This window comes from Plecotus auritus, assembly GCF_963455305.1.
Source record: "Plecotus auritus genome assembly, chromosome: 5".
Taxonomy (NCBI): Eukaryota; Metazoa; Chordata; class Mammalia; order Chiroptera; family Vespertilionidae; genus Plecotus; species Plecotus auritus.
The window spans coordinates 78,130,947-78,154,217 of record NC_137776.1 but is presented as its reverse complement, the minus strand read 5'-3'; the positions used below and the strand labels follow the sequence as shown (position 1 = coordinate 78,154,217).

General features: G+C 41.1%; 1 protein-coding gene across 3 annotated transcripts in view; it reads left to right on the top strand.

The window, feature by feature from the left end:
* The window catches only part of SPOPL (speckle type BTB/POZ protein like), a 69,165-nt gene that overhangs the window by 12,250 nt on the left and 33,644 nt on the right, over positions 1-23,271 (top strand). The window contains exon 2 of one of the 3 annotated variants that reach the window (XM_080667771.1): positions 18,603-18,736. The exons of the other annotated variants lie outside the window; for them this stretch is intronic. The gene's annotated coding sequence lies outside the window, so the exon portion shown is untranslated. The remainder of the gene's footprint in view (positions 1-18,602; positions 18,737-23,271) is intronic. 3 annotated transcript variants of the gene reach the window in all.

Genomic DNA, 23,271 nt, shown 5'->3' with positions numbered 1-23,271 from the left:
ATTACTTTATTTTGAAGAAAAGTGCTGCTGAAAGTTATCCTATACTTCAGGAAACTTATGGTGAACATGCTCCATCTCAAGATATTTGTGAACACTGGTTTAAACGCTTTAAAAGTGATGATTTTGATGTGAAAGACAAAGAACGTCCAGGTCAACTGAAAAAGTTTAAAGACCAACAATTACAAGCATTATTGGATGAAGATGCGTGTCAAACTCAAAAACAACTTGCAGAAAGATTAAACGTTGTTCAGCAAACAATTTCCGATCCTTTACAAGCAATGGGAAAGATTTTAAAGGAAGGAAAATGGGTGCCATATCAACTGAACGAAAGACAAATAAAAAACTGAAAAATCATCAGTAAAATGTTGCTTCAATGGCACGAAAGAAAGTCTTTTTTGCATCGAATTGTGACTGGCAATGAAAAGTGGATTTATTTTGAGAATCCCAAATGCACAAAATCATGGGTTGATCCAGGTCAACCATCAACATCGACTGCAAGGCCAAGCTGCTTCGGAAAGAAGACAATGCTCTGCGTTTGGTAGGATCAGGAAGGTGTGGTGCATTATGAGCTTCTAAAACCAGGTGAAACTGTTAATACTGATTGCTACTGACAACAAATAATCCATTTGAGCCACGCTTTGATCATGAAACGACCAGAATGTGCCAGAAGACACAGCAAAGTAATTTTGCTTTATGATAACACACCATCACACACTTCAAAACCAGTTAAAGACACGTTAAAAGATCTTGCCTGGGAAGTATTAACCTACCTGCTATATTCACCAGACCTTGCTCCTTCAGATTACCACTTGTTCCAATCAATGGCACATGCACTTTCTGAGCAGCACTTCAAAACATACGAAGAAGTGGAAAATCAGGTCTCTGAATGGTTTGCCTCAAAACAAGAAAAGTTCTATTGGGACGGTATCCACAAATTACCTGAAAGATGGGGGAAATGTGTAGCTAGCAATGGACATTACTTTGAATAAAGCACTTTTGATGTTACTTTGGAAATTATTGTGTTTTCTTTGATTACAAAATCCTCATTATTAACTGGTACACCTGGTAAATGGCAGAAAAGAAGAACCTTGACAGATGGAAAGGAAATGAATATCGAATGTGATCAGGGTAGTGGTGGAGAGAGAGTACTTAGGTGTTAAAATTTTTTCAAATTAGTGTTTTCTCCTAAAGAGGATTTGACTCTTACATTCTGTTACCTTAATATAGCATTCTTTGTTTTAATATAAAAATGTTTTAAATTAGCCTGAGGGGAGATTAAAAAAAATGTTATTTCCCAAATTTAGGATGATGGGAACATGGCATTGGGAGCAGGATTTTTATTATGAATTAGAGGCCTGGTGCACGGATTTGTGCACTGGTGGGTTCTCTCAGCCTACGCCCTCTTGGGGGCTCTCAGATAGCTGGTTTCGGCCCGATCCCCGTAGGCCCAATCCAGACCGGAGGGGGCCCGATCCCCACAGGCCTGATCCAGGCAGGAGGGAGCCCGATCCTGTGCATTGAGCGCCTGTCCCCTGGTGGTCAGTGCGCATCATAGCAACTGGTCTACCGGTCGTTCGGTTGCTTAGGCTTTTATATATAGACTAGAGGCCCAGTGCACAAAATTTGTGCACAAGGCGGGGTGGTTCCCTCAGCCCAGCCTGCACCCTCTCCAATCCAGGACCTCTCGGGGGATGTCCAACTGCCGGTTTAGGCCTGATCCTTGGAATTGGGCCTAAACCGGCAGTCAGACATCCTCTCATAATGCAGGACCACTGGCTCCTAACTGCTTACCTGCCTGCCAGCCTTATCGCCCCCAACTGCCCCCCTGTGGGCCTGGTTGCCCCATGCAGCCTGCTGCTCAGTCATTTGGTCACCCCTCACTAACCCCCCTGCCGGCCTAGTTGCCCCATGCAGCCTGTTTGGTCATCTGTTCGGTTGCGATGGTCGCTTAGGCTTTTATATCCTATCTAATAAAAGAGTAATATGCAAATTGACCATCACTCCAACACACAAGATGGCTGCCCCCATGTGGACACAAGATGGCCACCACATAATGGCCAGCAGGGGAGGGCAGTTGGGAGGGACCAGGCCAGCAGAGGAGGGAAGTTGGGGGCGACTGGGCCTGCAGGGGAGAGCAGTTGTGGGGGACCAGGCCTACAGGGGAGGGCAGTTAGGGGTGACCAGGCTGGCAGGGGAGCAGTTAGGCATCAATCAGGCTGCCAAGGGAGTGGTTAGGGGTTGATCAGGCTGGCAGGCAGAAGCGGTTAGGGGCAATCAGGAAGGCAGGCAGGTGAGCAGTTGGGAGCCAGCAGTCCTGGATTGTGAGAGGGATGTCCAACTGCCCGTTTAGGCCCGATCCCAGTAGGCTTTTATATCCTATCTAATAAAACAGTAATATGCAAATTGACCATCACTGCAACACACAAGATGGCTGCCCCCATGTGGACACAAGATGGCCGTCGCAAGATGGCCAACAGGGGAGGGCCTAAATGGGCAGTCGGACATCCCTCGAGGGGTCCCAGATTGGAGAGGGTGCAGGCTGGGCTGAGGGACACCCCCCGCCCCCGTGCACGAATTTCGTGCACCGGGCCTCTAGTATATAGATATCTATTTTTCTTGACATGAAGATTGCCTATTTATTTATTAAATATTTGTTTGCTTTTAAATTTTAAGTAAACTTTTATTGAAGTATAACGTACAAAGACATGCATACAGCCCCATACACCATGTACACCCTTTTACCTGGTTTCTTACCATAAACTTTTATTTTGATGTTATCCATGCATGTAGTGTGTAGTAGTAGCTTAATTCATTCTTGTTGTTCTGTAGCATTCTATTCCATTGTATGACTGTATATACTATATTTTATCCTTTCTACTGCTGATGAACATCTAGGTTCCCATTTTTGAGCCACAATAAAAAGTGCCCCTATTGATTATTCTTGTACATATTTTTGGTGCACATGTATAAATTTCTTTAGGACATGTAACTTGTAGTGGAATTGTTGGGCCGTAGGGTGTGTTTATGTTTAGATTTAGTATATATTATCCAGTACTTTCCAAGGTGGTTGTACCAACTTATGTAGTCTCATTAGTAGGGAATCAGAGTTCCATTTGTTCCAACTACTCTGCAGCATTTGCTTAATATTGTCTCATTAATTTAGCTATCCTGGTGAGTGTAAAGGGTATTGCATTGTGGATAGGCTAGTTTTTAAAAATAAATATAATTCCTTTCTCCACTCATACCCATCGCATGTGCTCACCAAAGGAAAGTAATAGAGACATGTTTATTTTTACAAAACCCTCTGGATAATTCTGGTTGCCTTGTCACTGTAGTTCATTGGCTTTTTGACAAATGGTGCATTTCTGCCTAACTATTGCTAAACATGGAAAAGGATTTAAGATTTTGCAAGCTGGGGAAAAGTTTTATAGGCTCTTTTATTGAGTGAGTTTGTAACATTGGTCTGAAGCTTTAATTATGCAATGCTGAAATGTACTTGCTTTTACTTGAGTCTCTACCTAGATTGTAATTTGTATTCTTTCATTATTTTGTGAGGTTTGCTATTGCGTAAATAAGGGAAATACTGTATATGCAGTAGAGCTTACTCAGTTTTCAGAACTTGAAAGTAAAATTGAGAAAATTTTACCATAAGTATGCCCACAGCACGCAGTGGTTTTGTATTTAATTTCTTGTTACTTATGGATTTTTTCCTTGTGTCACAGAGGCAGTGTTGCTAATATGTGTTTCTCAGATCAAATTGTGTAATGAAAACAAGAATGCAAAAAAAATTTGTGCTTGTGTATTCTTTTCAGTGTTAGGATTTTGGTTATTAGTCTCTTCACATTCTTCAATGAATGTAGATTGTTAGAATCATATATAGGGAATCACCATTCTTGTACCTTTTGGGCATCATAATTAAGTTGTTGATTTCATCTGTTAAAACACACATATAGACTCATAACTGCAGATAAGTCCATAGTTTTTCCTTTTCAATATTTTATATGCCTTTTTGTAGCTAATACTTTTATATCTGACTTCATTTCTTAACTGCTGCAAAGTACTATTTCAAGGTAGAACGGCTGTTTGATAAATACTTGTGTTCTGCATATTCATATTTACTGATTATTGCTAGTCATAAGAATCTTGGAATTATTACTTTTGTTAATTTATCTTTTTTGTTGAAAGTATTACAGATGTCCCCTTAGAATCTTGGAATTACTAACTCATCAGCACAGGACCTGAGATGGCATTCATGTCCTTAAAAAGTTTCTATGAGGTACAAGAACAATTCATTTTGTTTTGCAAAGCATTTCTTTGTGAGAGAGATAGGGCTGGTAGTTAGATGGCAATAGCTTCCTTTTATTAAGTCTAATTTGACTATGTGTTACTTCATTTTAGAAAAGGTTTGATTAAAATCCAGAGTCCCCTTACACATTGCTCTTCCTGGATCATATGACTTCGTTGCTTTCTTTTTTTCTTTTCATTTCTTTGTCTTTCTTTTTTTCTGTAAACTATGCAGCTATATGGCAAAATTTCTTCTTTAGGGAAAATGAAGCCATTTTAATGGTAATGATATAGGCATATAGATTGATTCCCTACTACTGTTTACCCTATGGCATGCTATTTGTCAATTTTTTCCCTTAGATTTTATAATTTAAAGGTCCAAAACGTAGTAGTTCCTGTTGTCTTTTTTAAGCATAATGGTTTATTTTGCTTTTGCCCAGGATAGTCCTAGTTTATGTCTGTTTTCCAGCAACCTTTTTTTGATTTAGCATTTGTAATAGACTTTCTTTAAGCTTTTTTATTTATTTTTTTTAGAGAAAGGAAGGCAGAGGGAGAAAGGGAAACATTGATGTGAGAGTGAAATGTCGATCGGCTGCCACTGCACGCCCCTACCAGGGGTCAAGCCTGCAACCTGGTATATGCCCTGACCTGGCAATCAGCCCGGCATCTTTTTATGCACTGGATGACACCCAACCAACCTAGCCACACTGGCCAGGATTATAATAGATAATTTAGAAAAAAACAACACTATTATTAATAGTTGCATTAAAATGAGCCTGAGTAGTTTGGTAGATTTTTATGTCCAGCTGCTGTCATGCTATAGTCTAGCAATAGGTGAGAGTCAAGTGCATTAATGAGTTTCTTTTTTTTTTTTCCCTTTTGTTTTCGTTGGTGTTTTGGTGCACCGATCATGAAAGTACTGTAATACCAGGTCGATGTGTGGAATGGAGGGAGCAAGCTTCTATTCCATCTCCTAGTTCCAAAAATCCATGTAAAATATTTTCCTCAGATAGAGGACATATCAGATATTAAACTAATAACAAATACTACACTCGATCTTAGCCAAAAGGCTGAGAAGTGTAAGTTCTATCTTTAACAAATGGTAAAATCTGAAAGGAACTGAAGGTACACCTCTCTTTCCAACACTTTCCTTTAATGACAGTATTGGGATTGAAAGTGGGCCAGGACACAAATGATTAGGGGCAACTAACTTCTTTGGTCTCAAGTGATGGTAAGAGATAGATTTGATGCCACTGCTCTTACTGTCCACTTTTGTACCAGCCTATTGTTTCATGTTAATGCTGCAGCTTGCAAGATTCATGAAGTCACAAAGATGGCAGTAGGTGGTGTCAGTGGGAAAATAAAGGTTATGTGAGCTGAAATGTGGCTGAGCAGGCCTGCCATATAATGTGTAGAGCAGCACTATCTAATAAAGCTTTGTGCATTGATGGAAATGTCTTGTAATTTCCACTTTCTATTATGGTAGCCATTAGCCGCTTGTGTTTATGTAGCATTTAAAATGAGTCTAGTACAACTGAGAAACTGAATTTCTAATTTAATTTATTAGGTAGGACTTATTTTGCAACAAACCCCTTAGTTAAAAAATAGAAGTATGTCGCCAAAACCGGTTTGGCTCAGTGGATAGAGCGTCGGCCTGCGGACTCAAGGGTCCCAGGTTCGATTCCGGTCAAGGGCATGTGCCTTGGTTGCGGGCACATCCCCAGTAGGTGGCGTGCAAGAGGCAGCTGATCGATGTTTCTCTCTCATCGATGTTTCTAACTCTCTATCCCTCCTCTCCCTTCCGCTCTGTAAAAAATCAATAAAATATATTTAAAAAAAAATAGAAGTATGTATTTAATGAAAGTATGCACTTAAGAAGAAGTTGCTATGTTGATTTTTTAAAGGTTTTCTACAACATTGCTCAGCAATGAAAATAAAGGAGCAGACAGTGGGTAATTACAGTGAAGGGTTTACAGAAAAAAAGAGTGAAATGTTAAGCATATTTGCTAGAGAGTATTTGAAATGATGCATTTTGGGTTTTGAGATTGATATGGAAGTGAAGCCATAATGGGGATAATGACTTAAGAAGAAGGGAAGCCCTGGCCAGTATGGCTCCTTGGCCTGCACACTGAAGGGTCTCGATTTGATTTCTAGTCAAGGGCATGTACCTGGATTGCAGATTCAATCCCTGGCCCCAGTTGGAATATATGCAGAAGGCAATCAATTGATGTGTCTCTCTCTCTCATACCCTGTTTTCCCGAAAATAAGACAGTGTCTTATATTAATTTTTGCCCCCAAAGACACGCTAGGTCTTATTTTCAGGGGATGTCTTATTTTTCCATGAAGAAGAATACGGTACACATTTATTGTTAAATGAAAATAAAGGAAATTTATTACCTGTATATGGTAGGGTAGTACAGTAGTTGTCAACACAAACCAGACAAACTGTCAATCCTACAGTATCAAGAATTTACTCATTTATTCAATGACAGTCATGTCATCATCTTCTGGAACATCATCATAACAATCCAATTCCTGAATTTCCTGGTGAATTTCTTGTGACTCCATTTCTTTCAGAATCAGTGGACCAAATCTCATGTTTAGCAATAGCACTGTCTTTAAATGAGTACTTCTTGTCAAGGTAGCCTGCTCGCAGTGCATTTGCAATGCAACAGTCAGTGATTTTCTCCCATGAATTCTTCACCCAAGTCACAACTTCTTGCAGTTTAGGTTTCACAAAGTTTCCACGCTGATTTCTCTCCATTCTATTTTCAATGTAGTCATTAATTTCCATGCGCAAATTGTCTTGGAATGGCTTGTTTATTGCAATATCAAGAGTCTGGAGATAGGCCGTTATTCCTGCGGGAATCATTATCTGATCTATTTTTCTTTCGTGAAGAAATGTCTTCATGTCTTTAGCGCGGTGAGTGCTGGCTGCATCCCAGACTAGCAGACCTCTTTGGCTCCCTTGCATAACAAGCGGCAGCATTAAATCGACCCACTTCCTTATAACTGCTTGTGTGGCCCAGGCTTTTTCAGTTTCAAGAATAAAAACGCCCAAAACACGTTCAATCTTTTCCTTCTTGCCCTTAGAAATGATTAAAGGTGGGATTTTAGTGCCATCCAGACGAATTGCCAAAATACAGGAAACACGTGCACTTTCATAAGCAGTGGAGGGAATGTATGCTAAGGAGGCACCCCGCTGTTCAATTGTTGTTTGAAATGATTGGCCCATAAACACTGCAGTTTCATCCATAGCAATCATGTTGGAAAGATTGTATTTAGAGAAGTCAGCATCATCAATAAAGGACTTGAATGCAAGTGCTCGCTTAATAACTTGAGTATCTTCCAACCTAAACAATGTTGTAGATCTTCTTAAAGACAGTTCACTTCGCTGAAGGAAATTATCCAGCCAGTGTTGTGATGCTTTGAAGTCTTCGGGGGCTATGTCAAACTGTGGTGCCATTGCAAGGGCAAATTCTTGAATCTGAGCCTTATTCACAACCAAAGCCTTTGCTCGCCTGTCAACAACGCATTCACAGATCAGGTCTTCCAGCTCGGAAAATAATGGTTGCCGACCTGATCCACACTTGTGCTTTTTAGCATTTCCCTTGTCCACTTGTTCAATGAGGTTACCATACTCTGCTTGCCATTTTCGGACCAATAGGATACTCAACATCTCTTTGCAGAAAGCAGTAAGATTTTGGCCCCAAGAGTCTTCCACGATTCCTTTCTTGTACTCCACGGAGTAGCTTTTTCTTTTTGCGCTCACTTCTAGGGGTAAAAAAAAAAAGGAATTGGGATATCAAGGTGGGGGGAGGGGGATCACTCAAAATGACACAGGGGGGATCAGGGGGGGAATCCAAATGGCACAGGAGAATCAGAGGGGGGATTACCATTTTAGTAACCCCTTTTGATCCTCCTGTGTCATTTTGATTGCCCCCTCTGATCCTCCTGTGTCATTTTAAGTGATCCCCCTCCCCCCACCCTTGTGAACACCTTCACCAGACATCTCCCCTACCCCTTTATCAGACATTTACCCCCTGGGGCCTGCCTGGGGACTGTCACTGGGCTTGCTGGGGCCTGGATCTGGGCTGGAGCAGGGTCTGCCACTGACTGAGAACCTTCAGTCATCATGAAGGCGGCCGCGAGCATCAGGTAGTGTCACCAGAGACAGACCAGCACTCACCACCTTCGCCGCGTCCCGTCCGCTCTAATCCTCCTGTTCTTCTACACGCATCTGCGAAAGTCTCCTCCTCTCTCCCGCCCCACGCTCACCACTCACTCCGACGTCCGCTCCACCTCCACACAGCAATGACGTCAGGACTCCGCGTAACGTCACTGGTTGCTAGACGCCAGTCGGGGCGGCCCTAGCGACCAGTTTACGGTAAATTAATTTTCATTCTGAGACAGAACCTTGGGGCCTTATTTTCGGGGGATGCCTTATATTTCACGCAGAAGGAAACCTATCAGTAGGTCTTATTTTCGGAGGATGTTTTATTTTCGGGAAAACACGTAGATGTTTTTCTCTCCCTTCCACTGTCTCTAAAATCAATGGAGAAAATATCCTCGGGTGAGGATTAACTGCCCCTCCCCCCCAAATAAAAATAAAGAGAAGAAGAATGGGAAAGACTCAATGAAGTGTTGGTAATAGAGATACTAGGGATTAAATTGATAACATCAGGAATTAGTTATATTATAAAATGATATACTGAGGTTTATTTTCATAGTGGGTCAAACTATTCCAGGTAATAAGTTCCAAGTTATAATCTTTGAAAAAAGATGGCTAATGTGTTTCAGGGGTCCTCAAACTACGGCCCGCAGGCCACATGCGGCCCGCCAAGGACATTTATCCGGCCCGCTGGGTGCCGCTGCCTGTCCTGCTTAGCAGCCGACTAGTCCCGGGCCCGCAGTGCACATAGGAATTTGTTCATAGTTGTTTTTTTTAAACTATAGTCCCGCCCTCCAACGGTCTGAAGGACAGTGAACTGGCCCCCTGTTTAAAAAGTTTGAGGACCCCTGGTCTAGTGCCAAACCTGTGTAGATACCTAATAAATGTTTGTTCAGTAAATGCTAGACAAATGTGAAATTGTTCAGTGTTCTGGAATTTTAGAACAAGAGTGTTGCTTAAATACTATAAAAAAGTGATTTGAGCCCTGGCTGATGTTCTCAGTGGTTAGAGCGTCTAACCACACACTGAAGGGTCACGGGTTCAATTCCTGGTCATAGGCTGTAGATTTGAGCCCCAGCATGGGGGAAGCAACCAGTCAATGTCTCTGACTCTCTCTCCTTTCCCCCTTCCACTCTCTAAAAATCAATGGAAAAATATCCTTGGGTGAGGATTAAAAAAAAATGATTTGAAAATTAGTAAAATGAACTTACTTTAATACAATTGTGTTTTCAGAGTATGGATTTAGTTACCCAAGTTTTAATGTATTTCAAAAGGTAATATAGGAAATGAACTATATAACCTTTAACATACATTGGTAGTTGATAATTTCTTAATGGGTTATTTAAGGTAACTAGGATATTTGGGGGCCTATTCTTGATTCTTAGAGGCTATTGAGGATAATGCACAATTGATAGATACCTTTCAGACTTTTCAGTGATTATTACAACTCTAATCTCTGGCAACTTTTTTTTTTTAATATATTTTTCTTGATTTCAGAGAGGAAGGGAGAGGGAGAGAAAGATAAAAACATCAGTATTGAGAGAGAATCATTGATCGGTTGCCTCCTGCCTAGCCCTCACCAGGGATTGAGCTTGTAACCCGGGATTTGTGCCCTGACCGGGAATTGAACCAGCGACCTCTTAGTGCATGGGTGGGCACTCAACCAGTGAGCCACATTGGCCAGGCTGGCAACTAGTTATTTTGCTTTTTCCTTTCATTAGCACATTAGGCTTTTGAGGAAGGAATTGTAGCAGGTTAACTTTGGGCAGGATAGGTAAAGAAGTCTTCAGTGATTTAAGGTAAATATTTCTAGATATTGCTAAATGAGCAGGAGGAGAAGAATGAAAGCAAAAGACTTGATTTTGGTAAAACGAAAACAAAAAACTTATGGGGGCAAAAGTTTTAAACAAATGTTAGCCATATTTTTCTAAAACAAAAGTGGTTGGAAAAGGGAGAGGGAGAGAATACAGCTTTTATTTTGGGTGAATGTTTTAAGACTCAGGTGAATTTGGAAAAATGCCTAGGATTAATATTAGTGGATCCAGAATTGGCAGCTAACTATGCAGACATATAAGTATGTTACAGACCTTATCTCCTTTAAACTCACTATAATCTTACTATTTTTTTTTGTTAATCCTCACCCGAGGATATTTTTCTCATTGATTTTTTTTTTCCTTAGAGAGAGAATGGAAGGGAGGGGGAAAGACATAGAGAGAGAAACATCGATGTGAGAGAGACACATTGATTGATTGCCTCCAGCATGGGCCTCTTTCGGGGCCAGGACCAAACCTACAACCAAGGTATGTGGTGCCCTTAACCAGAATTAAACCTGAGATCATTCAGTCTGCAGGCCAACGCTCTAACCACTGAGCAAAAACACCTAGGGCTACTCACTGTAATCTTTTCTTTTTTCAAATAAAAGCAAAAGTTTATTTAATTTAGAAAGTCAAAGGTAGAAAAAGTGAGCCAGCTAGGCTGCATGGGCTCAGGAAACAAGTTACAGAGGCAAAAGAAGGGCCCTTGGAACTTAGGGAAAGAAAGGAAGGATATACTGGGCCTAGGGAAAGGAGATGGGGAAAGGCTGGGGCGTGCTTCAAAGAGAGAGAAATGCTGAGGAAAGAAGGAAATGGGGAGAGGCATGGGCCTACTCCCGATAGAGGGGGTGGGAGAGAGAACAAATGCCTCACTATAATCTTTTTGAGTAAGGAATTATTTCCTTTTTAAGGATGAGAAAGCTAAGGGCCAGGAAAGGAAATTAACTTGTTCAAGAGTTGTAAAACCTAAAAAATAAAATAACTTTGCATTGTTTTATACACAAACCTTATATTTCAGTAGTTTTAACAGATGTATTCACCTGTGTAACAACAGCTCAATCATTTCCATTATTCCAGAAAGTTCCCTTGAAGTCCTAAGAGACATTTTGGACATCATTCGGTCTTTTTGCAACTACACCTCTACATTATTTGCATGAAAAAAAAGAGATGGAATCTGTTAGAGATAAGCAATCTGTGAGCAACAGAGCTAATAGCTGATGTGTAATAACTGATGCAAAGCCAAGTTTTCAAGGTTGAAAAAGTAAAACTTCAAAAGACATATTTAGGCAGATTTAACTTCATTCTCCTTCATAGTTCATTGAGATTATTACTGCTTTGTAAACTAGTTTTATCTTTGAATTTTATTTTAATATTAATACATATTAAAACAGTCTATTGAGTGCTTTCTATGTACCAGACACTATGATCGGTGTCTTCTATACATCCCCATTTGATATATCAGTTATTTGGGATAATTCCCTTTATTATTCTCATTTTACAAATAAGAAAACTAAGTTCCAGAGAGCTCACACAGCTTTAGGATTTGAACCTACGTCTAATATTAGAAACCAAATTCTTAATCTGATGGATTTTTTCTGGATCATTTTGTAATACTAAATTATATTTGGTACTTTGATTTTTAGAAGGTAATACATTTATCTAGTAAATATGTAATATTTTTTCAGCTGTTGACTTCAAACCCAGTCAGTGTGTCTTTGCTTACTATCTGGCAAGTTCTGTACTAGGCAGTGGTTACATAAAGATGAAAATAACCCAGCCAGTGTTGCTCAGTGGTTGAGCTTCGACCTGTGAACCAGTAGGTCAAGGTTTGATTTCCAGTCAGGGCACATGCCCGGGTTGTGGGCTCAGTCCCCAGTGTGGGGTATGCAGGAGTCAGCCAGTCAATGATTGTTTCTCATCATTGGTGTTTCTATCTCTCCCTGTCCCTTCCTCTCTGAAATCAATAAAGACTTTTTTTTTTAAAAAAAAAAGATGAAAATATAGTAATCTCAAGAAGATTTGATGAATTGGAAAACTAATAGTATTTTCTTTTGACATTCAATATTATTTATTAAATTCAGGTATACAGCATAGTGGTTAGACAATTATGTAATTTACAAACCCCTCAATAATTCAAGTATTCATGTGGCAGCATACATAGTTATTAAAATATTATTGACTATATTCCCTGTGTTGAACTTTACATCCCTGTGACTATTCTGTAACTACCAATTTATACTTTTTAATCCCTTCACTTTTTTCACCTATTCCTCAAACTCCTCTGACAGCCTTCAGTTTGTTCTCTGTATCTGTAAGTCTGTTTCTGTTTTATTTTGTTCTTCAGATTTCACATATAAATGGCATTTATCTTTCTCTGTTTGACATATTTCACCCTAGCACAATGCCCTCTAGGTCCATTCATGTTGTCACAGATAGTAAGATTTCATTCTTTTTTCTTAATCATCATCCAAGGATATATTTATTGATTAGAGAGAGAGAGAAATATAGATTGGTTGCCTCCTGTACATTCCCTGACCAGGACTGAACCCAAAACCTAGCCATGTGTCCTAATAGGGAATCAAACCCGCAACCTTTTAGTGTACAGGACAATGCTCCCAGCCACCTGGGCAAGGCAAGATTTCTTTTTCATTTTTTATGGCTGAATACTATTGTATTGTATATATATGCCACAACTTTTTATCCACTCGTCTATTGATGAGCACTGGTGTTGCTTTCATATCCTGGCTATCTATATATATAAAAGACTATTGCCAAAACCGGTTTGGCTCAGTGGATAGAGCATCAGCCTGCGGACTGAAAGGTCCCGGGTTCGATTCCGGTCAAGGGCATGTAACTTGGTTGCGGGCACATCCCCAGTGGGAGGTGTGCAGGAGGCAGCTGATCGATGTTTCTCTCTCATCGATGTTTCTGACTATCTATCCCTCTTCCTTCCTCTCTGTAAAAAAATCAATAAAATAAAAAAATAAAAAAAAGACTAAGCAACTGTTCAACCATTCGACTGGTAGCTATGACGCGCACTGACCACCAGGGGGCAGACGCTAAACACACAGGCATGGAAACAGACTGATGAATCTCAGAGGGAAGCAGGGAGGGCGGGAAGAGATTAATTAAAGATCTTATGTGCATACTAGAGACCTGGTGCAGAGATTCATGCATCGGAGGGGTCCCTTGGCCTGGCCTATGCCCTCTCGCAATCTGGGACTCCTGAGGGGATGTCAGAGAGCCAGTTTCAGCCTGGCCTGTGGGGGTCGGGCCAAAACCAGCCCGGTGCATGGATTTGTGCACCAGTGGGGTCCCTTGGCCTGGCCTGTGGGGTTCAGGCTGAAACCGGCAGTCTGACATCCCCCAAGGGGTCCCGGAATGCGAGAGGGCTCACGCCAGGCCAAGGGAATCCACCGGTGCACTAATCCGTGCACTGGGCCTCTAGTTGTAAGTAATGCTGCATTGAACATAGGGGTGCATATGTCTTTTGGAATTAGTGTTTTCAGTTTCTAAGAATATATACCCAGAAGTGGAATGCTGGGTCATAAGGCATTTTAATTTTTAATTTTTTGAGGAACATTCTTAATGTTTTTTATAGTGACTACACCAATTTGCATTCCTACCAACAGTGCACAAGGTCTCCTTTTTCTCCAGAAAAATAATAGAATTTTCAGTTAAATCCTGGGTTCAATTTATGACTCCTTGCTGGGGTTTTTTTTTTGTCTGTTTGCTTGTTTTTTAACTTCTGTGACCTTAGAGCACATTGCTTCAGTGTTTCAGTTTCTCTATCTGTAAAATAGAAGTAACAACTTACTTTACAGGGTAGTTTAGAGGATCAAGTGAGATAATATCTGTAAGAGTAAAGTTCTAAAGTATGAAGTAAGATTTATAGATTATTATACTAATAACTACAATGAATTTGATTAATTCTATGTGAGAGGCATTTATGATAAAAGTGCTTAGGTAGCTAGGGAATAATTCAGTGATTTTACTATCGAAAATGGTATGGGGGGGACATAGGTTGGTTACTAAAAGTTTTATGACAAGGGTGACTTTTAAGATGGACAGATTCAAGTTCTCCTCAAGATGGCAGAGTAGGTCAATGTTGAATTGGCTCCTCCCATGATCATATTAAAATTGCAACTGAATTACGGAACAACCACCCTTGAAAACTAACTGAAGACTAGCTGAACAGAAGTCTTACACTAAGTATATAGAGAAGAAGCTATATTGAGATAGGTAAAAGGGGCAGAGACACAGATGGGCAGCTTAACCCCACACTCACGTGTGGTGGTTAAGAATTGGGAGAGCCCAGCCAGCATGGCTCAGTGGTTTATTAGCATTGATCTATGAACCAGGAGGTCAGGGTTTGATTCCTGGTCAGGGCACATGCCTGGGTTACGGGCTGGATCCCCAGTGGGAGGTGTGCAGGAGGCAGCCGATCAATGATTCTTTCTCATCATTGATGTTTCTATCTCTCTTCTCTGAAATCAATAAAAATATTTTTTTAAAAAAAATCTGGAGGGATATTTTGGCTACGGAGATCCTCTCTAAGGAGCGAGGGGTTCAGTCCCACCCCAAGCTCCCTAGTCTGGAGCAGCATTGCTGCAAAGAGGAGTCCTCATAATAAATGTCTCTGAAAATTAGCAGGAACTCAGTGTGGGTGAGACAGAGGGCTGCAGAAGCAGGCATCCTCTTAAAGGACAGCCCTCTCTGCATAGACTCACTTGCTCAGAAACACTCACCCTAAGCTACAGTGAAGAGACAACAGCTAGAAAAGTGCCCAGGACATAAAGGGAGGAACTGAAAGTGCAGAGTCCCAAACAAGATGAACCCAAAGAGGTCCAGACATTACAATTAAAATGCCAAAGGTTAAAGACAAAGAATCTTAAAAGCAGCAAGAGAAAAGTAGTTAGTTACATAATAACTTATAGGTGCTCTCATAAGACTGTTAACTCATTTCTCCACAGAAACTTTGTAGGCCAAAGGAATTGGCACAGAATATTCAAATTGATGAAAAGCAAGGACCTACACAACCAAGATTACCCAGCAAAGCTATCATTCAGAATTGCAGGAGAGATAAAGAGCTTCCCAGGCAGGAAAAAGCTGAAGGAGTTCATCACCATCAAAACAGTATTACTAGCCCTAGCTGGTTTGGCTCAGTAGATAGGGTGTCCGCCTGCAGACTGAAGAGTCCTGAGTTTGATTCCGGTCAAGCGCACATGCCCAGGTTGCGGACTCACTCCCAGTGCGGAGCATGCAGGAGGCAGCAGATCAGTGATTCTCATCATTTATGTTTCTTTCTCCCTCTCCCTCTTTCTCTGAATTAAATAAAAATATATTTTTTTTAAAAAGACAAAACAAAAACCAGTATTACTAGAAATGTTAAAGAGACTTCTTTAAGAGAAGAGAAGAAATTTACTGACAAAGGCAGTCAACTAACACAGGTCAAAAGGCAAAATTAAGATCATGTGTAATTACAACAATAAATTAAGGGTTATACACAAACACACAGAAGAAGTATAAAGTAATGACAAAAACAAATGTGGAAGGGGTGAATAAAAATGGTAGGGATTTTAGTGTTGGAACTTAAGGGATTGTCAACTTAAGACTGCTATAAACATAGCTTTTTGTATATGAAGCGTCTGGTAACCACAAACCAAAAGTCTACAAGAGCTATATAAGAAAGCAAGAGAAGAATCCAAACACAACACTACAAAATGTTATCACCATACAAGAGAAGAGAGGAAGAGATAAGAAAAGGAACAGAGAATTACAAAAATAATTAGAAAACAATAAAATGGCAATTGTTACATAACTATCAATAATAACTTCTTTGTTGTTAATCCTCACCCAAGGGTATTTTTCCATTGATTTTTTAGAGAGACTGGAAGAGGAGGGGGAGAGGCAGATAAGAGAAACATCAATGTGAGAGAGAGAGAGAGAGATCGATTGGTTGCCTCCTGCACATGCCCCAGAGCCTGCAACTGAGGAATGTGCCCTTGACCAGAATCGAACCTGGGAACCCTCTGGGGGCCAGTGCTCTATCCACGGAAACAAAACGGCTAGGGCAATAATCACTTAAATGTAAATGGATTAAATGTTTTAGTTAAAAGATGAATTGATAAAGAAGAACTGGTACATATTTACAATGGAATATTACTGGGCCATAAAAAGGAATGAAACTTAAACTATTTGTGACAAAATGGATGGACCTAGAGGGTATTATGCTGGTGATATAAGTCAGAGAAAGAAAAATACTATATGATTTCACTTTTATGTGGAATCTAAAAAACAAAATAAATGAACAAACAGAAGAGAAACAAACTCAGATACAGAGAACAAACTTACAGTTGCCAGGTGGGAGGAGAGGTTAGGAACTGGATGAGAAAGGTGAAGGTATTATACTAAGTACAAATTGGAAGTTACAAAATCGTCACAGAGATGTGTAGTATAGTGTAGGGAATATAGTCAACAATATTGTAATAACTATATGTGGTGTCAGGTGGGTACATGACTTTGTCTAACCACTATGTTGTTCACCTGAAATTAATCCTATCTAATAAAGAGGGAATATGCAAATTGACCCTCACTTCGTAACAAATGGCTGCGCCCACAACAGAGGTGGGGATCCTGTAACACAAGATGGCTGCTACGCCCACAGCGGAGGCGGAGTTCCCGTAACGAACCTTAATGAGCAATCAGCAGGGACCTGAGTCTGTGTGGCACTGGGCCAGGGCAAGGGACCTGAGGCTGCGCCCCCCGCCTGGCGGGGCTTGATGGGGGTGGGGCCGGCTGGGTCTGGATTTAGCCTAATGGGGCTGGGGCCGGCTGGGTCTGGGTTTCGCTCGATTTCCAGGTGCACGTGGGTGGGTGGGGACTTGACTCTGGGTCCCATGGTGGGCCCCAGACTCTGACAGGAGGAAGATTTTCATATACATTTTACTAATTTTCTTCCATCTCTGACACTTCTATTATAGAGAAAGGGCAAATAGCAATATTAAAATATTTCCTCTAATTAATTCCCTTTTAATGTGCATGAGTTTTATGCACGGGGCCACTAGTATTGAATGTGAACTATAGTTGAATAATTTTTTTTAAAAAAAGATGGGCAGATTCCAGTACAGTGTTGGTGTTTAAAGAAGGGATAAGATTAAATTATGATTTGTTAGTTGAGATAACTTCTCTGATTTGGATAAGGGTATTACCTTATTTATAAACTAGAGGCCTGGTGCACAAATTCGTGCATGGATGGGGTCTGGCCAGCCCACCCCGATCGGGGTCTGGCCAGCCCACCCCGATCAGGGCCTGTCAGGCCCAGCTGGCTCAACTAGGGGGAGGGGACACGGGAGGTTGGCTAGCTGGCCCTGACCCTCATCGAGGTGTGGGGGGCGATCAGGGGTAGGGCTGGCCGGGGGCAGGGCCGCGGGCGGTTGGTGGGCTGACCTCACCCCCGATCGGGGTGAGGGGGCCGATCTGCAGCAGGGCTAGCCACGGGGAGGGGCCACGGGCAGGTGGCTAGTCGGCCCTGCTCCCTGGTTGAACTCCCATTCGAACTCCCGGTTAAGGGAGTTATTATATAGGATTAGAGCTTGAATGGGGGAAGAGGGGCTGGTTTCAGCTATTTGAAATTTTTATCAGAAAAGGTATCAAGCTTTTGCTGTTGTTTATTCTCTTAAGCACATTTGAAGTTATAGATGATTAGGGGCCTAGTGCATGAATTTGTGCACCTTGAAAGGAACTGTGGGCCATGAGGCTGCTGTGGGCACAGGGTCGGGTTTTGGCTCATCCTCTGTGCCCCTACTTGTCTCCTCCTACCACGGCCCCCGGCCCCCTGTCTGCCAGCAGCCCTGCTCTGCTGCTGCCGCTCCCACATGCTGACGGCACCAGCTCCACTCACACCCACTGATTGCATGGAGCAATTGGGGCCAGCGCTGGCAGCAGGTACAAGTGGCAGTTCCGGTGCCGGCAGAGGTGAGAGCTTGCGGGAGCAAAGAATTTTCAGTAACAACCAGATGCTCACCCCGATGACAGCAACTGGCGCCACTCCTTGGTCTGGTGCCCTCGCTCATCTGCTCCACCATCCTGCCACAGCCAGTGCCCACCATTTTCCATGCTCTGCTGCCTGCTGCAGACGCCTGCCATGTTCTGCACTCGCCCCCTGGTGGTCAGCGCACGTCAGAGCGACCGGTTCTTCGCTTGTTCCGCCATTCGGTCTATTTGCATATTAGCCTTTTATTCCATAGGATTTTATCCACAGGACCTCTGAGATCTAGTTCAAATTATGAGATCAGGTGTTGCCTTTCTATTGTCCTTCTTTGTTTTCACAGGTCCTGCCTCAGTCTAAGTTCCCCCAAAATATTTCAGATGGGTCAGTGAATAAGAGAGAAAGAAAGAAAATAACTGAATGAATGAATGGTTAAAAAGAAAGAAAGAACCAGAAAGGTCTTGAAACTTGTCCACAGTGAGTAGTCTCCTGACTGCTATAGTCTCTCCCCTTTTTAATTCACCACAGTTTATACATTATTATAATTTAAAATCTTACCTCGTGAGATTTATTAACCATAGTTATAAACTGTCATATCAACTAAATAAAGCTGATTTTTCAAAAATCCCTATTTTGTCCTTATAAGATTTCTGTAAACGGCCTCCTTTAAAAATGTGAAATATTTGCTTTATATATTTTAAGTAGTTATGGCTATTAATATAGATTCAGATAGGCTTATATTTGTTTTATTGGGCCTTGTATATAAGTTATTAATACATAATGAGAATTACCAAGAATCCTTTCTTGTTTTCTGACCTTTTTTTAAAGCATCTTGTTCTTGTTTTATTCAAGTATACTTTAAGTATACCATTTTGCCCCTTAATTGTCTCTATTTCTACCAGGGTTACTTGAATTGGTTTATTTTATTTTCTTTGGCTCTTTTCCCAAATACCTGTTGCCTTTGGTTTTCCATTAATATTTTGAGATGAAGAATTAAGTTAATAAGTAATGGTATCTGGCTGGCTTGGTTTTCTCTAAAGTTAAGTAGACCTGGGGCAGGCCTCTCCCCTAAAAGGGAAGGGGCTATGGATGCATTCAGTGTAAGTGGGCAAAGTGTTTCAATGTAATGATTTTTCACTGTAGGTTGGGAACCTCCACACATGTCAAAGTAAAGAGGGCTTTATTTTGTGTAGATTTAATATATAATTTCTGTTAGGAATTATCTCTTCTCACCATCTTATCCCTATATGTTATGATATTCAGAGATAGTCCAGTTTAAATCCTGTTTGTCTCTCAGGCACTGACACTTTTACAATCCTGTTTGTCTCTCAGGCACTGACACTTTCATAAGGAATGTACCCAGACAGATGGCCCAGTTCCTTAGAGGACAATTCTTGGGCTTTGGTATGATGGTAAAAACCACAACTGCCAGCCTGGGGAAAGGGAAAGGCCCTACTTTTCACAGATAGGCCAGATGCTGTTTCCAAAATTATTAACCTGATGATCGCCACTTGCCCTTTTTCTGCTGTTTATATTTGATGAAGAGGTGGTTCTTCTTTGGGCCTCCTTGAAAAAACTGTGGATAGATACCTATAGTATCTTGGATTGTGATTTTTTCTCTTAACTTCTCTGCTAATTTGCTCCCATCTGATTGATTTCTCTGCTAATTTGTTTCCATATATCTGCCTTGAATTTCTCACTTTCTGATTACCAATATCACCCTTTCTTATATTCCAACCCTTTTTATGCCTTCATTCTTTTTTAAAAATATAATTTTACTGATTTCAGAGAGGAAGGGAGGAGGATGAGAGAGAATCATTGATTGGCTGTCTCCTGCACGCCCCACACTGAGAATCAAGCCCGCAACCCTGGCATGTGCCCTGACTGAGAATTGAACTATGACCTGGTTCATAAGTCGATGCTCAACCACTAAGCCATGCTGGCTGGGCGCCTTCATTCTTTTGTAAATGTTCATTGTCATCTCATTGTTATGTTGGGAAATAAAAGAAACAGATAAGTGTTCTCACTTCACTGCCTTGAGCAATGGACTCTTTTTTTTTTTTTTAATTTAAATCTTTTTTTTTTAATAAATCTTTATTCAGATTATTACAGGTGTTCCTCTTTTTTTTTCCCCCATAGCTCCCCTCCACGTGATTCTCCACCCCACCCCAATGCCCTTACCCCCCGCCACTGTCTTCATCCATAGGTGTAAGATTTTTGTCCAAACTCTTCCTGCACCCCTCACACCTCCTTGCCCCTGAGAATTGTCAGTCCACTCCCTTTCTATGTCCCTGATTCTATTATATTCACCAATCCATTCTGTTCTTCAGATTTTTTATTCACTTGATTTTTAGATTCACTTGTTGGTAGGTATGTATTTGATGTCATTTTGTTGTTCATAATTTTTATCTTTACCTTTTTCTTCTTCTTCCTCTTCTTAAAGAATACCCTTCAGCATTTCATGTAATCCTGGTTTGGTGGTGATGAACTCCTTTAGCTTTTTCTTGTCTGGGAAGCTCTTTATCTGACCTTCAACTCTGAATGATAGCTTTGCTGGGTAGAGTAATCTTGGTTGTAGGTTCTTGCTTTTCATCCCTTTGAATGTTTCTTTCCACTCCTTTCTGGCCTGCTTAGTTTCTGCCGAGAAATCAGCTGACAGTCGTATGGGTACTCCCCTGTAGGTAACTAACTGTTTTTCTCTTGCTGCTTTCAAGATTCTCTCTTTGTCTTTTGCCCTTGGCATTTTAATTATGATGTGTCTTGGTGTGGTCCTCTTTGGATTCCTCTTGTATGGGGTTCTGTGCGCTTCGTGGACTTGTAAGTCTATTTCTTTCACCAGGTAGGGAAAGTTTTCTGTCATTATTTCTTCTAATAGGTTTTCAATATTTTGCTCTCTCTCTTCTTCTGGCACCCCAAAAATTCGGATGTTGGTACGCTTAAAGTTGTCCCAGAGGCTCCTTACACTATCTTCATATTTTTGGATTCTTTTTTCTTTTTGTTTTTTGTTTCCTCATATTTCAGATCTTTGGTTTGATTCTTGGGGTACGTTGATCTACAGTTGAGTTTCTGTATATTCTTTATTTTAGACAGTGTATGCTTAATTTCTGACTGGTCCTTTTCCATTTTTTTGGCATTCTCATTAAGATCCTTAAAGGTCTCACTAAGTTCCTCAGAGGTTTTTAGAAGATTCTTGAGTAACCTTATAAATGTGGTTCTGAACTCTATGTCGTCCAGTAGTTTGCTTTCCTCCATTTCTTTCATTTGTGACATGTTTCTTTGTCTCTGCATTTTGGCTGCTTCCCTGTGTTGATGGAGTGGCTTTGTGTGGTAGGTGACCTATAGGGACCAGTAGCTCAGCCTCCCCAATCACCTGAGGTGGACGCTCTTGGTACACCCCTTTGTGGGCTGAGTGCAAAGTCTTGGTATAGTTAAGCCTTGATTGCTGTTGGTACACTGGGAGGAATTAACCTCCAGGCCAATTGGCTGTGAGGACCCGCTGTGTCTATAATGGAAGAACTGCTGCGCTGGAGACACGCTTATGGTGCAGGACTTGTTTCAGTGGGGCTTTGGTGCTCACTGAGTCTGCCTCTTGAATGTGTCACTTATGGATGTGAGGAGTTGAAATCTGGTGTCTCACACTGACCACTAGGTACACTGGCTTCTGGATCTCCAATGGGGGGCAGGTCAGCTACTGTCTGAGGCCACCCAGCAGGAGCTACAGCGAGAACTACAGTTTTCTCCTCTTTGCTTGGGGTTTGGAGGTTTTGGAGCTGTCTGACCCTGGCTGCAAGTTTGCTAGGTTAAGCTGCAATAGGGCTGGCCATTCATATGCTAAAGCCGCTGCTTGGAGCTTGGGTGGGTTTGTAGGTTGTGCGGGGCGGGGTCTCAGGGCGTCACTAGGCTAGGGCGTGGCAAACAGTGATGGCTGCCAGTTAGCCGGCTCTGTGTCTCCAACCGCGTCTGGTGTCCTGCGCCCCAGCGTAGTAAACAATTACTCCTGCACGCAGCTCTGCAAGCAAGCCACCCTCACTTTCCGACCCGATGGCAGACAGTCCACCTTCTCCCCGTAAGAGTTTGGGTCCCCCGCGTCTCCCCAGAAACTGGATTTCAGCGTAATCGGGGGCTTGTCTCCCTTCGGGTTGAAAAAAGCAACGCCTGCTGCCAGCCCGGATCGCGCGCCTCTGTACCTCAGCTTTTCAGTGCTTGTGCACGTCTCAATGCTCTTTTCTCTTTCCTTCTAGTTGTAGAACTTCCACTCAGCCAGCTTTCCCGTGGTTCTGGGTGATAAACGTTTTGTCTTTTAGTTGTAGTTTTGAAATTGTTGTGCGAGGCAGCAGTTTAGGTGTTTACCTACGCCACCATCTTGGATCCTCTCTCTGCAATATACTCTTTTCAAAGTTCCATCTTGGGTACAATATCTGATATATATATATATATATATTTATATATATATTTATATATTTATATTTATATTTATATATTTATATTTATATTTATATTTATATTTATATTTATATTTATATTTATATTTATATTTATATTTATATTTATATTTATATTTATATTTATGTCATGAGTTTAGAAGAGTGAGTAATTCCCCTTGTTATAAATTTTTTTAAATGAGGTGTTTTGTGTGTGTTTTTGTCCAGGGGGGTTACTAACGTGCTGGAAAGGGTATCTTTAATAACATACATGTCTTTAGTGTAAGCTTTGGCTGAAATCCAGGCAGGCATTGCCATATTTAGAGTTATAATCTTGGGCAGGTTACATAGCCTTTTGTACTCTAGTTTACTCATCCATAGTATTGGCAGAAGCACTTACAACCTTCTTCATAGAGTTATTTTGGGAATCAAATTATACTTAAGCCTGGCATATAGAAAGTCTTTAAAACATATCTAATCTTGGTCTTATTAAATTGCTTCTATTCAGAAAAATGTTAGTTATACATTTTAGATATCTCTTTCCTTACAGAACAGATAAGTTTCTGCAATATTGGCTATGCAGTAGCTTAT